We start from the raw sequence: 15,315 nt of genomic DNA on the forward strand, positions 1-15,315 counted from the left end.
GTGGTTGAGAGTCTGCCTGCCAATGCAGGGGACACAGGTTCGTGCCCCGGGTCCGGGAGGATCCTGCATGCCGCGGAGCGGCTGGGCCCGTGAGCCATGGCCGCTGATCCTGCGCGTCCAGAGCCTGTGCTCCGCAACAGGAGAGGCCACAACAGTGAGAGGCCAGTGTGAAACATATAGTAATTTCCTCACAAAATTATTACTAATTACATCTAATAGCCTGAAAGTGTTAACACACAATCTTCTATCCAACAAAATTGAATTCATTATAGGTGGCTATTAAAATATTTGGGAATAAGTGGAGTAGATTCACAACATTATTGAGAGTTTTTTTAATGAATAAAAAAGGAAAATATTTATATATTTGGCTATGTGAAAATTAAAAATTTTGCCTGACAGAAGACATCATAAATTAGAATTTTAAAAAATGAGACAAATTAGAAAAAAGTGGCAAACTATATTAAGAGCTTGATTGATACACTTAATATATGATGAACTGTCACGGATCCAGGGAAAACATGAAGACCCCAGCAGAATTTAGGCAAGGGGTACATACAAGTCCCAGATAAACACACATAACCATTAAGCAGAAGGAAAGAGTCTCAACCGACTAACATTTAAAGATCATATCTGAAAAAATGAGATACATATTTATGTCAGAGATTGCCAAAAATATGAAAAGAGTAATAATACCCCACACCTTGGTGAGGGTGTGGAAAAAGGGCCCCTTTCATGTATGCTGTTGCTGTGAGCCTAGTATTTACACAACTTTCTTGGAGGGCAATTTGGTAATTTCTATGAAAAATTCCATTAAATGATTGACCCAGAAATGCCATTGCCATGAATTTGTCTTATAAAAATACCTACCCAAGTGCCTAAAGATATTTTTATTAAGACATACATTGCAGGCTGGGTTGAAAATCAGAAACTGAGAAACCAACAAAATGTCCACTCACCAATGAATAGTGTAAAAATAAATAGAGGGATGATGCATTTGTATGGCATGCTCTGCTGTTCTCAGAAGAATGAAGTTGCTCTATATATACCACCTGGAAAAGCGTCAATGATGTCAATGACGCATTAAGTGAAAAAGCAAATTGTAAAGATGTGTAGGCTGATCCTACTTTGTAAAAGCGGGAAAGGGAGAAATAGGTATTTGAATATGCACGGAAGAAAGCTTTACTCGGACTCCTTAGTTAAAAGTGACAGAATGAGGAGGAACTAGCATAAGCCAGAAGGAATTGTTTGGCTCCCATCACTGGGAACCCACAGGTACAGTTGGCCCAAGAGGTGGCTGGATCTGGGGGCTCAGACAATGTTCTCATTGTCTCCCACTGATTCTGCCTCCCTCCATGTTTCGTCCTCATTCTTTTTCATCCTAGACAGCCTCCTACCTCATGCGGCTCAAAAATATGGCCACTGGTAATCTAACTTCAGAGTAAGAGAATTTCTTGCCACGTCCCGCAGGAACCACAGATAGGACTCTGACATTTCCGTCCCACTCCTGTTAGGGATCAAGCCTTTTCCTGAAGCAATGACTTGGGTCGAGGGGCCAGGGCTCATTCTCAGCGGCAGGTGAAGCTCCTGATTCCATCTCTGGGAGCAGTGGGAGCACAAGTGTGGGCTCAGACTGGGGGCCAATGGTTCCCCACAGGGAGGACTTCTACTAAACAACCAGTATCTACTACACACTGGATATCTTTAATAACAATAACATTAGGAAGTGGGTTATTATTGTAATTGAAAAATGCAAAGGTTGGGACTCCAGAAAATGGTATAAAAAACAAACAGCAAACCAGGAGTCGTATCTCACCTCTAATCAGCTGCCCTTTTCAAGATTTAAAAGAACAAAGACACACACACACAGAGGCACATTTTTCCATTATTTTGTCAAAATGTGGCATAGGTCTTTCTTGGCAACAAAGTAGTTAATTTCTTCTGGAAAGATACCGGGAAAGGAATTTTTACTGAAGAGGCTGATTCAACCTTTTCTGGGAGCAGAGACGCTTATATTTTGTGAGATAAGTGAAGGGAATATAGAGACCGGGGTGCGTGCTGAAGTGGCTCTGTGTGAGCTCATCCTGGAGCCCCTCAGGGCAGGAGGACTGGAGGGTAAGGCCAGCCCCAGGCTTTCTGACAGCTTCTGAACGGGCGGTAAATGCCCCCAGAATGGATCTTTCTCTCCAGAAAGCAGTCAGTGCACTCTGTCTGTCACACTTGCTGCTGACTGCCTTCTCCCCATCAGCCCCCACTGCCACCCCCCCAGCAGGTCCGTCAAAGAGAAACCAGGAATCAGGAATGCAAGACCTAACAGTTAAACCATTCACAAATCCTGCATTTGAGATAAATCAGATAGGAGCTATAATGAAGTTCCTGTATTTACTACCTTTGAATAAAAGATTTACTTTGCAAATTATAGGGTAAATAAGATTGCAGAGGAAAGGGGAAAGCTACTTTTCAAGCACCCTTCACTATTTCAGAAACATCCGTCAACAGGTAATCAACTGATAAGCCAGTGACTAATGATAAATCACTGGTGTGTATTCAATCAAGTATTTTTTTTAAATCCTCTTCTACTGGACACTATAGCCTGGTTCCTCATTTCTGTGTATATCCTCGAGTAATTAAACAAAGTGTAATTCAGAATGTTTTACTAATTCAGATTACTGGAAAGTTTTTATTGTAGGATAGTTAAGACTCAGATGTGACGTCTGATATCAGATGTGACGTCTGATATCAGGTGTGATTTCTGGCATAGTTATAGTGGTTAAGACTTTTGAGTCAGATCTGGTTCAAGTTCAGGTTCTATAATTTAATGCCATCTTGGGCAAGTTGCTTGCCTCTCTGAGCCTCAGTTCTCTCATCTATATAACTGGATAACCATACCCCTCTTATGAAATTGCTGTGAGGATTCAGTGAGAAGCTTAGCACATAGTAATCCATAAGTAAATATTAGCTTTAGTTTTTAATCTTTTTAGTCATGTATTGTGTTTTAAATGTAACTGACTCTCCTAGGTTCCCAAGACATTTCCTTTTTAAAGTTTTGATTTAGGGAGAACAGAATAGAGTGAGAACAAAACAGGGCTGGCTTTAAACACATGTTGGCCAAGGGCTCAGCTGTTCAGTACAATAGGTCATGTAGTATATGAAGGGAAAAAAGTCTATCATCTGAATCAATCTGTCAACTTTAGTTCATTGATTTTATAGGATTTGTGGATTCTTTCCTTAAGAGAGCAGCCTTCACCATTATGTTCTACCTTTCCATTAACAGACAGATGAACAAATAAACAAACAAACAGACAAGCAAAATTCTCCTCCACAGAGTTAGGCAGTATTTTTATCTATTCAGCCTTGGGAGAGTCCACCAGCACAGATGGTTCCCATTTCAATAACTAGTGTAGGGCACTTGCAGGCAGTGTTTACCCTCAGACAGCACTGAGTGATGAGCTAGGAAATTGTGAGGCAGGTCAAGCAACTCCGATCAAGTAAAGTGACAAATTGGGAAACAATATTTGGCACACTTGTAACAAGCAAAGGCTATAAAATACTAATATCAGAATGTAAAAATATAAAAGAGACTCTACCAATCAATCAGAAATGCCAAACAATCCAAAAGAAGAATGATACTAGGTTAGTCTCTGCCAAGTCACAAAAGAAATTCAAAAGGTTAAGAATTTATGAGAAGAAGCTGAGCCTCATCAGGAATCAGAGAAATTCAAATGAAACCAAGAGTGGCTCACCATTTTTGATTATCAGACTTGCAAAAGTTAAAAACAATGATAAATACCTAATGTTGAGGATTTCAAGGAATGGATATTCTCTTAAATTACATATTTTTTCTATTGCTGCAGTTACAAATTGCCACAAACTTAGTTGCTTAAAACAACACAAATTTATTACCTTATGTTGGTTAGAAGTCCAATAAGAGTCTCAGTGGGCTAAGATCAAGGTGTCAGACGGGGCTGCATTCCTTTCTGGCACCTCTGAGGAGGATCCATTTCCTTGCTTTTTCCAGCTTCTAGAGGAAACCAGCATACCTGGACTCCTTCTTCCATCTTTAAACACAGCAATGTTGCATTTTCTTTGATCATTCTTCTGCTGTAGTCACATCTCTCTGTGACCACAGCTGGGAAAGATTCTCTGCTTTTAAAGATTCATGTGATTAGGTTGGACCCAATCAGATAATCCAGGATAATCTCCCCATCTCAAGGTCTTTAATCTTAGTCACATCTACAAAGTCCCTTTTGCCAGATAAGGTAGCATATTCCCAGGTTCTCAGAATTAGGACGTGGACATCTTTGGGAGGGGGCATATTCTGCCTATCATATTAATGGTGATAGTCTAATCTATTTGAAGGAGAGTTTGGAAGTACAATCAGCCCTCAGTATTCACAGATTTCTGCATCTGTAAGTTCAACCAACCTCGAATTGAAAATATGCGGGAAAAAATTTTAATTTCAGAAAATCCAAAAAGCAAAATTTGACTTTGCCACACTGGCAACTATTTATATAGCATGTACATTGTATTTACAACTATATACATACCATTTACATTGTATTAGGTGTTATAAGTAAACTAGAGGTGATTTAAAGTATATGGGAGGATATGCCTATGTTATATTCAAATACTACACCATTTTTTATAAGGGTCTTGAGCATCCACAAATTTTGGTATCCTGATGGGTCCTGGAGCAAATCCCCCATGGATACTGAGGGACAACTGTGTATGCAAACCTACTAACGCAGAAATTTGACCTTTGATTATCTATCCTACAGAAAACTTGCACATTTGTATGGAAGTGTATGTCCAGAGATGTTCATTGCAGCATCATTTATGAAAGCAAGAGATTAAAACAAATGAAATACACCTCAAAAAAGGATTTTTAAGTAAATTATGTCTGTGTTAGCAGTTAAAAATACAAATACAGGCAGATCTCTATGTGCTGATATGAAAATATCCCCAGAACATATGCTTAAGTGAAAAAAAGAAAAGAAAAAAAAAAAACAAAACAAGTTGAAGATATACTAAAATAAACATTTAAATGGAACCTTATAGTTTAAGAATTTTTAAAATGTCTGGAAGGATCCTCACTAAATCTTTGAGAAGTAGAGTGAAATTGAGGATAGAGGATGGAGGGGATATTCACTTTATCTTTCTTGATAAGCAGATAGATGATAGATAGATAGATGATAGATGAACGATAGGGATATCTATATTTATCTCTGTAATGTTTGAATTTTCACAGGAGTGTATTCACATTTACTTGTATTTTTTAAAAATATTGTTTAAAATCAAAGTGCACTGGACTTTGGCTAAGTCATGAACATAGCTACAAGATGTACGCTACTCACAAGGCTTGAGTTCACTGGTCTGTAAATTTAGGGGGTTGAACACAAAGACTCTAAATTCCACCTCTAGATTTAATAAGTAGATATAGCAAAACATTTTAACTCAATTTAGTAGTATTTTGGTCATCTGGGAAAAGGAAAGCAATAATTACTTTATTGATTTTTAAAATCATGCCCTATGGGCTTCCCTGGTGGCGCAGTGGTTGAGAGTCCGCCTGTCGATGCAGGGGACACGGGTTCGTGCCCCGGTCCGGGAAGATCCCACATGCCGCGGAGCGGCTGGGCCCGTGAGCCATGGCCGCTGACCCTCCGCGTCTGGAGCCTGTGCTCCGCAACGGGGGAGGCCACAACAGTGAAAGGCCCGCGTACTGAAAAAAAAAAAATAAAAAATCATGCCCTAAATTTTCTGGAATGACCTTGACTTTAAACATTTAAAATTTTTGATTCTGTAAATATATTAGTACTTGTCAAATTATGTGACTAAATTTGGATTCAGACAATATTATCTCCACAGGTATTCTAGTACACTGCTAGTGGTAATGTAAATTGGTACGTTCTTTCTAAAAAGCAAATCACAATAGTCGAAAGCTTTAAAAAAGTTTGATCTTTGACCTAGTAATCCCACATGTAGACCTTTATTCTAAGAAAAAAAATTAAAAGCAATCTAAATGTCCAAAAATATAGAAATGGTTCAATAAATTAAGTTGTATGTGCAGGGGACATTATTATACAGCCATTGAAAATATCTCAAAGAAATATTAATAACCAGGGAAATTTACAATTAACTATTGAGTGAAAAAATATAGAGAGACATGTATATATATCCTGTCCACTATATAGGTTTTATTCATTGGGCCTAGAATAAAGATTGGAAGGGAATGTACCAAAATGGTAATGATGAGTGACTCTAGGTTGTGATATTTTAAATACTTCTAGGCAATTTTCAAGTATTACTTTTATAATCATTAAATAAAATTTATAATAATCTCTGTACTTATAAACTACAGTTAGCTCTTCAAATGAAAAATTTCACTAAGAGTTTATAGAAAAATCACTAATTCTCTTTACATTTGAAAAATCGTCTTCTTTCTTCCTTCTGCTTGTTTTGGGTTTACTCTTCTGTTTCTTGTTTCCTAAGGTGGAAGTTTAGCTATAGATTTGAGATCTTTCTTTCTAAATATAAGTCTTTAGAGCTATAAATTTTCTTCTAAGCACTGACTTAGCTGTATCCCATAGTTTTCAACATGATGTATACTTTATCAAAGTAGTTTCTACTTTCCCTTATGATTTCACCTTTGACCCATTGGTTTTTTAGGAGTGTGTTTTTAAAAATTTCCATATAATTGTGAATTTTCCAAATTTCCTCCTAATATTTTTTTCTAATTTAATTCCATTGCAGTCAGAGAATATACTTTGTATGATTTCAGTCCTCTTTAATGTACTGAGACTTGTTTATGGCTAACATGTGGTCTATCCTGGAGACTGTTCCATGTGACTTTGAGAAGAATGTGTATTTTGCTGCTGTTGATTGGAATGTTCTATATATGTCTGATAGGTCTAGTTAGTTGGTTTATAGTGTTGGTCAAGTCTTACATTTTCGTATTGACCCTCTGCCTATTCTGTCCTTCACTGGAAATGGGATGTTGAGGCCTCCCCAACTATGATTGCTGAATTGTCTATCTCCCTTCAGTTCTGTCCATTTTTGCTTATGTACTTTGGGTTCTGTTGTCAGATGCATATATGTTTATAATTGTTATGTCTTCCTGACAGATTGACCATAGATTGAAACTTTTATAATATTTTTTATGTCTGGTAACAGATTTTGTCTTAAAGTCTATTTTTTCTTTCTGATGTTAATATAGCCACTCCAGCTTTCTGTTGGTTATTGCTTGCATGGTGTAGTTTTTCCATCCAATCTGTTTGTATCCTTGAGTATAAAGTGTGTCTTCTGTAGGCACCAAGCAGTTGGATTATTTTTTTAAATCTGTTCTACTTCTAGCTTTTTTTTTTTCTTTTACATCTTCATTGGAGTATAATTGCTTTACAATGGTGTGTTAGTTTCTCCTTTATAACAAAGTGAATCAGCTATACATATACATATATCCCCATGTCTCCTCGTTCTTGTGTCTCCCTCCCAATCTCACCCCTCTAGGTGGTCACAAAGCACCGAGCTGATCTCCCTGTGCTTTGAAGCTGCTTCCCACTAGCTATCTATTTTACATTTGGTAGTGTATATATGTCCATGCCACTCTCTCACTTCGTCCCAGCTTACCCTTCCCACTCCCCATGTCCTCAAGTCCATTCTCTACATCTGCGTCTTTATTCCTGTCCTGCCCCTAGGTTCTTCAGAACCACTTTTTTCCCCTAGATTCCATATATATTTGTTAGCATACTGTATTTGTTTTTCTCTTTCTGACTTACTTCACCCCTACCTCTAGCTTTTAATTGACATGTTTAATCCATTTGTATTTAATGTAATTACTGACAAGGTAGGATTTAGAGTTGCCGTTTTCTATTTGTTTTCTATGTCTTATCTTTTTTATTCTTTGGCTGATCTGTCACTGCTTTCTTTTGTGTTAAATAGATATTTTTTAGTGTGCCATTGTTGTCTATTTTACTGTATTTTTGGAGTTAGTTTCTTAGTGGTTGTCCTGGGGATTACAATAAACATCTTAACTTAAAATAGTCTAGTTTAGATTAATACCAGACTAATTTTAATAGCATTAAAAACCTTGGTTCCAATACAGCTCCATTTCAGTTCTCAACCCTTCCTGTGTGAGAATAGCTTTTGGAGGGATATTCATTGTTTCCTTTCTGCTAGTAAGCACTGGTTATGTCTCACTTTAACTAATGGGTATGTCTTAAAGAATTCCTAATTTCTAGTTAGGGGTGAAATGAAGAGATAAAGTAACCATATTAGCCATGTAAGCAGAGAACATGGCACCTCTAGTTCACATAGGAGATTTTGAAGGAGGCATCCCCATTCACTGAGCTTTCTCAGTTTTCATTTGGCAGCTCATAACGTGATTTTATGTGCAACTGAAAAAATGTAAAACCATTTCCCACGTGCTTTAAAAAAACTATAATGCATTTTCAAATACAAAGGGCTATAGGGAGATTTCCTGACAAGCTTGAATAAAGGTAGGAATTTCAATTTTTTATGAGATTCTTTAAGCACTGAGTCTAAGGCAGCAGTAGCTCACTCTTGCTAGCTATGAACGCATTGTAACTCCCAAGCTGAAGAGAGGTAAATGAGCATTCCAGGGTCTGCAAAATGAAAAAAATACATTTGCAGTTCATGTGTCACAGAAACAATTATTCTTCAAGTTTTATCATCAGGAAGTGAGAAAGGCAAATCACCCTGTATATATACATTCACAAACATACATTTATATAATGTATAACACATCTCTTTGTATTGCAATGATATTTGGCCATGGCTTGTATACAGTAGTTTCCATATGGTCTTTCAAACCATGTGCATCAGTTCAACTCAAAATAGCTTGGTGTTGGTGTTAGGCAGATCTGAACTTGAGTCATGGTGTTGCCACTCACTCCCAGTGTGACTTGATACTTCATCTCTTAATCATTTAATCTCTTTATGACTCAGTTTCTTCAACCAAAAATATTGACTTAAATTTGGTACCCACCTCACAGAGCAACTGAGGTGATGAATCAATGTGATTAGCTATTGCTAATAATATAAGTATTAATTAAAAATAATAACAGAAACTATTTTGAGCACCTGCTACATGCAAACCAAGGTATTAGGGCCTAAAGACAAATGGTAGATGGAATATATTGAACCCATGTGATTCAAATATGCTTCAAGCTAAGTCTGAGAAACAAGAAATAATGACATACAGAATGCTGATATAAATCAAAGCAAATCTCAGTGGAATTTCTAGGAGAATTGGGGACAATAGGATTAAAGTAGAAATAGAATTGGCATTGGAATGTGTCTACTTAACGTCTTCAACATACTGATTAAAATAGCTCCTTTTTTTTTTGGCAAATCTTCACTGAATTTGTACTTTCTTCAATACCCTGAAGAAGTTCTATTAGTATTGATTGGTCTTTGAGTTCAATAATAGATTACCTTCATTTTTTACAACTTAAGGTTTTTTAAAAATTATATTTATAAATGTTTGTAAAGTAAATTATGATTTAAATGGTTCTGAATGAGTTTCATGCTTTCTAGTCATCACATTTTGTTCATTTCACTCCTTACTTAAAATATATTCCCATCTCTTATCTGTCAACTCAAATCCTATCCAGTCTTTCAGAATCATCACCAATACCACTTCTTTTCTGAACCTTTTTGACAAATCTGGGTTTTCATCTGGAGCATAGAGTTCAGCAAGGCTTTTAATTTTTTTTTCAGAGATGGAAAAGTGGCCATTTAAAAGTAGTTTTTGGTTTTATAGGAAAACTTTTTATTTTGATAAAGAATTCTAACATGCATTTTGATTATGCAAAAGTAAAGCCAAAACGCTACTCTGGAATGGGGACACTAGGGGCCATAAGTAGCCAAACTACTTTGCACAAAGATGTCAATATTTGACTTTACCATGGCAAGACTTACATCTTGTATAAATTAGCTTTTGCCACAATAATGGTGCATAACAAACAACCTCAAAACACAGTGACTGAAACAAAAGTTCTTTATTTTCACAGATCTGTGAGTCACCTGGGTTGGTTTTGCTTCACATTGCAGATCTGCAAATCTGGGTCTTTCCCTCATGTCTTTCATCCTCCTTGGTCCCATTGGGCTCTTCAGGACACATTCTTCTCATTGTGATGGCAAAGGCACAAGGGCGAAGCCCAACATAAATACTTTTCAAGCTAATTTTTGCATTGCAGCTGCTAACATCCTACAACCCAAAGCAAAACACATGTCCGAGTCAAAGTCAAGAGGCAGAGACTTTAGTAGGAGAGAATATAAAGCTATAAGGCAGAGGGTGTAGATACAAGAGGTGGTGAAGAATTGGATCCAATACTTCAATCTATCAGATATCTCCATAAAGATATCAATTGAAACTGAGTGAGGGATTTGGGATTTGGAGTTCCACTTGCTGGACCAGGGAAAGGAGAGCAGAAGATAAACAATCTTCACAATGCAAGAACAGGTGGGAATTAATGAGAGAGTTGGCTGTGACCATTTTGTGATACCCAAGTTCCTTGGCAGAGTCCCTTAAATGTTACTGCTTGATAGTAACTGGGTTGGGGAAATTAAGACAGGCCCATGAGCAAAGCAGAGTCAGGAACGTTGGATAGATGATCTAGTTTTGGAATGATTGTAGAATTCGTCTGCAATAAGATGCCTGGCCATGAAGACAAGCAACAATGAGAGAGAATTGTGGGAAATAAGAGTTTTCCTCCAGGGTTTTTAGAAATATTCAATGTGGGCAACCCAGCGAACACTAAACTTTCTGCTAATATGGGCGTATAGAGTCTGCTGTTTGAGATATCACAGTGGTATAATAACTGTGAAGCAAGACATGCCTAATTCAAGCAGCTTTACAAGTGATATTATTAATTATAACTTGTCTATTTTAGATTAGACTAAGTTTTAGTCACTTACTGGACCTCTTAGCCCAAACTCATTTATTTGGATGCAAAAGTAACATATCCCTGTAGGCTTAAGTCATATGTCTCATGATCACTTATATATCTCTTATCATTTACGCAGTCCATACATATGAAACCCAAGCTATATACAAGATAAACAGCTATGTAAAACAAAGTTTCTAATTTCAAATTATCAGTCCAAATAAAGTGATAACACTATAAGACAGAAGATACAAAGTCTATAGATATTTTGAAGAGACAGGCACTATTCAGTGAAAATCTTGACGTATAAAAGTTTAAAACAAACCTGATCGTAGTAAAAATCCCTTAATGTTTTTATTTTTCTATTTAAAAAATTTTTTTTTTTGTTCCAGGCTTATGTTTATTAAAATCTAAACAAAGGATTCCTCTGCAAGGTACTTTCCCATGTGATAGAGTCAGCTGCCTCACTGCCCCCCTACATTCGCTCTAACTTCCAGTGACAAAAAAGGCAGAGGGTGATACATGTCATTGATTATAAAAATCTATGCTCTGTAATTTAAACAAATTCCTTTCCAATGTGTTTAGTTATTTCTGAATAACTCCATGGCTCATCAGTCGGCTAGCAGGCCAATGGACAATCATAGCTAACTACAAAGTACTTCAAGTCTATAAATTCATCTCTCAAGTTTCAACATTTAAAGAAAAAAGCACTGGGCAGAGAATAATAAACAAATAAGGGATGACTGAACCAGTCCACTGAATCAGTCCACACCAAAGTTCTTCATGGCCCAACACGAGAGCTAAATTTCTTCAAAAATCAGATTCCAAATGTCCCACAATCTCTTTCAAATATGTGTTTTTACAAATTAGGGAATCAACATTTCTTTATAGGAGCATGTAAACAGTTTTCAGCTCTGAAGGAGGAGTCTGTAAAACCTGAGAAACTGTATAACTGAGAATCTCTTCAGAATGACATGTTTAAGCTGAGAGAAGGGACAGTGGTAATGTTCTCTCATGGTTCACAGGCTTTTGTTGATGTTGCTGGTGTTTTTAATCAAAGAAAAGATAGAGTATCTTTTCTAGGTCTTGCAGGCCACTTTCTCTTTCGATCATCTATATGATTGTTCAAGTAGAACAATTACTAGAAATCTTTAAGCTATTATTTCTGGGCCTTCCTTAATTTCCTTGGGAAAAAAAAAAAAAAAAAAAACGACACCGGAAACATGCAATACCTGATTATTCAATTAGATGAAGCAGCACAAGAAGAGATCCAAGGACGTCCCTGCTCACATCAGACAGACAACTTGGATCTGAAAGATTAACACATTAAATGACCGCCAAATAATCAGATTCCAAACATTAAAAACAATTACATATCAAATAGACAGCCAAACATGGTGGTATGTTTTAAAAGATTGTGCCCACAATAAGCAAATGACATAGTGGTGGAACATCAAAACAAAGCTGATGGATAAAAAGGCACACACTAAAAGTTCAGGAGTAGAAAGAATAGTTCTTTTTGGTTTGTTTTGTGTCTAATGTAGGAGGAAAGGAAAACAGGTGTGTTCAAATCATTTTCAGGTGAAGGGTTCAGTTGAAGCAGTTAACGGTGGCTTTCTTTCTCCCCGGACCAAAGCAGTCTTTTCTTTCACTGGCTTCTGAGAACATGTTTAGTGTTCCGATGTGTAGGAGTGATACATCAGGGCTATAACCAGTGCTGAGATAGCTAGGATCACCCAATTGGTCCACCAGCTGGAATTAGAATCCATAGTAGTAATAAGAGTTTCCGAAGACTTGGTTATCTCTGACCTGTCATCCAGATGCAGCTCCAGTGATAATTTTGGACAATTTTGGACAATTCTCAAGCATCTCAAAAATTTGCTCAAATCTTACACCTTGTAATGCAGGATCAGCCAGATGCTCTTGCTGTGGTTGTGTTTCTGGATCTCTTCCAGGCTGTAGTACTTCACGGCTTTGTAGGACTCCTCGGCCATTTGGGAGCACTGCGAGCCTCCGGCCCTAAAGGGAGCAGCGGAGCTGAGCCGGGCGGAGTACAGCCGGCGTCTCTGCGAACTTGTCCCGGGACATTCCCTGCGGCCCGGCTCCGTGCCTGGGCCCCCTTAATGTTTTTAAATGGACAATGACAATCAGTAAATAGCTGGCTCAGCATTCAAAATGTTAAGTACATAAGCCAAGCATACATCATCTAGATGTTAGAATCCACCGTGAGACTCCCAATGAAGAATATACCACAGAACCCCAAAGCAGTTAAATATGCCCATTCACTTATATATTTGTTCAAAAACTAATCACAGAGCTCTTACTATGTGCCAGACAAGCACGAAGGAAGTAACAGTGAACAAAGTAGACAAGGGCTCTGCCTTCTTTCCAGTTGGTTGAGAGAAAAGACAAAAAAATCAGCGAGCAAACAAATAAAATGAACAAATCCATTCTGGAAAAACCTAATTGCTACAAATAAATTAAAGAAGGGTGCTATGATGGAGCATGAAGCTACTTTCTATCAGGTTGTCAGGGAAGGCCTCTCTGAAAAGTACCCTTTGGACTGCGACCTAAATGGAGCTAATTGTGCAAAGATGATCTGGGGCAAAAGTACTACAGGCAGAGGGAATAGCAACTGCAAAGGGTCTTAACTGGGTGTGATGTTGGCAATAGGAAATATTAGCTCTTAACATTTCTTTCCTTTCACTTCTTGCTTAGTTTAATAAAATCAGTTTTTAATCACTCATAATACTGGAGAAAGTCAATGACTCTATTAGCCCAAGACTCATTATATTCATTAGTATTTTTAGATTTGTAGTAGATTTTGTAAACACTAGAAAAAGACGATGTTTGACATTTTGTAAATTTAATATATATATTTAAAAGTCCAAAATATATGAAGAATTCATACAACTCAATAGCAAGAAAACAATCAGATTGAAAAATGGGCAAAAGATCTGAATAGACATTTTTCCAAAGACATACAGCTGGCCATGAAAAGATGCTCTACATCACTACTCATCAGGGAAATGCAAATCAAAACCACAATGACATATCACCTAACACCTGTTAGAACAGCTATTATCAAAAAGACAAGAAATAACATGTGCTGTCAAGGATGTGGAGAAAAGAGAACCCTTGTGCACTGTTGAGGAGGATGTAAATTACTGCAGTCACTATGGAAAACAGTATGGCGATACCTCAAAAAATTAAAAATAGAACTACCATATGATCCAGCAATTCTCCTACTTCTGGGTATTTATCCAAAGAAAAGAAAAACACTAATTCAAGAAGATATATGTGCCCTCATGTTCATTGCAGAATTATTTACAATAGCTAAGATATGGAAACAACCTAAGCGTTCACTGACAAATTAATGGTTAAAGAAAATAATATTTATCTGTACACACACTATATATACACACATATACACAATGGAATGTTATTCAGCCATAAAAAAGAATGAAATCTTTCCATTTGTGCCAACATGGATGGACCTTGAGGGCATTATGCTAAGTGAAATAAGTCAGACAGAGAAAGACAAATACCATATGGTCTCACTTATATGTGGAATCTAAAAAAAAACTCAAAAACTGAACTCATAGACACAGAAAACAGATTGGTGGTTGCCGGAGGCCGGTGGTCGTAGTGGACTTGGGGGTGGGGGAGTAAAATGGGTGAAAGGGATCAAAAGCTACAAACTTCCAGTTATAAAATAAATAAGTCATGGCGATGTAACATACAGCATGGTGACTGTAGTTAATAATACTCTATTGCATATTTGAAAGTTGCCAAGAGTGTAAATCTTAAAAGTTCTCATCACAAGAAATTTTTTTTAACTATGTAAGGTAACTGATGCTAACTAGACTTATTGTGGTGATCATTTTGTAGTCTATGCAAGTATCGAATCATAACATTGTATACCTGAAATGAATACGTTATATGTCAATTATTGGACCTCAATTAAAAATTTTTAAATAGAATAAAACTGTAGCATGAAATGTTACCTCTGAAAAACTAGGGAAGCTGTCTCACTATTCCATCTTGTTTACTCTTGCGTTTCATAATTTTTCACTTCACACTCGGGCTAGCCAACATCACCTCTTCACCCAGGAAAAACAGCCCCAGCGGAACCTTCCCTCCTTCACTTTCTTTCCCTAAACTTGCTATTCAGAGCACCTTCTTGAAGACTCCCCGGTGCTGGGAAGAAGAGGATGGCAGGATGGTAAAGAAATTATTTGGAAATGCGGACTTACCCCACTGGTGAGGTTGACCTCAAGCCTCCTCGTCCAGCTCTGATAGGACCACAGGCCGCTAGAACAGCTTCGTTCAGGAGGTGTTCATCTTCCTTACAAAGTGGAAAATGGGCTACAGCTCAGTAGTTTTTACCCTGTTTGTGAGAGCTGAAAGATCT

At 37.3% G+C, this 15,315-nt stretch overlaps 1 pseudogene across 1 annotated transcript; it reads right to left on the minus strand.

The window, feature by feature from the left end:
- Positions 1-12,571: 12,571 nt before the first annotated feature.
- LOC307191548 (cytochrome b5-like) lies at positions 12,572-12,895 on the minus strand (annotated as a pseudogene). The gene has a single exon. The product of its transcript is annotated as a cytochrome b5-like (transcript).
- Between the last annotated feature and the right edge of the window lie 2,420 nt (positions 12,896-15,315).

This window comes from Stenella coeruleoalba (genome assembly GCF_951394435.1).
Source record: "Stenella coeruleoalba genome assembly, chromosome: 9".
Classification (NCBI taxonomy): domain Eukaryota; kingdom Metazoa; phylum Chordata; class Mammalia; order Artiodactyla; family Delphinidae; genus Stenella; species Stenella coeruleoalba.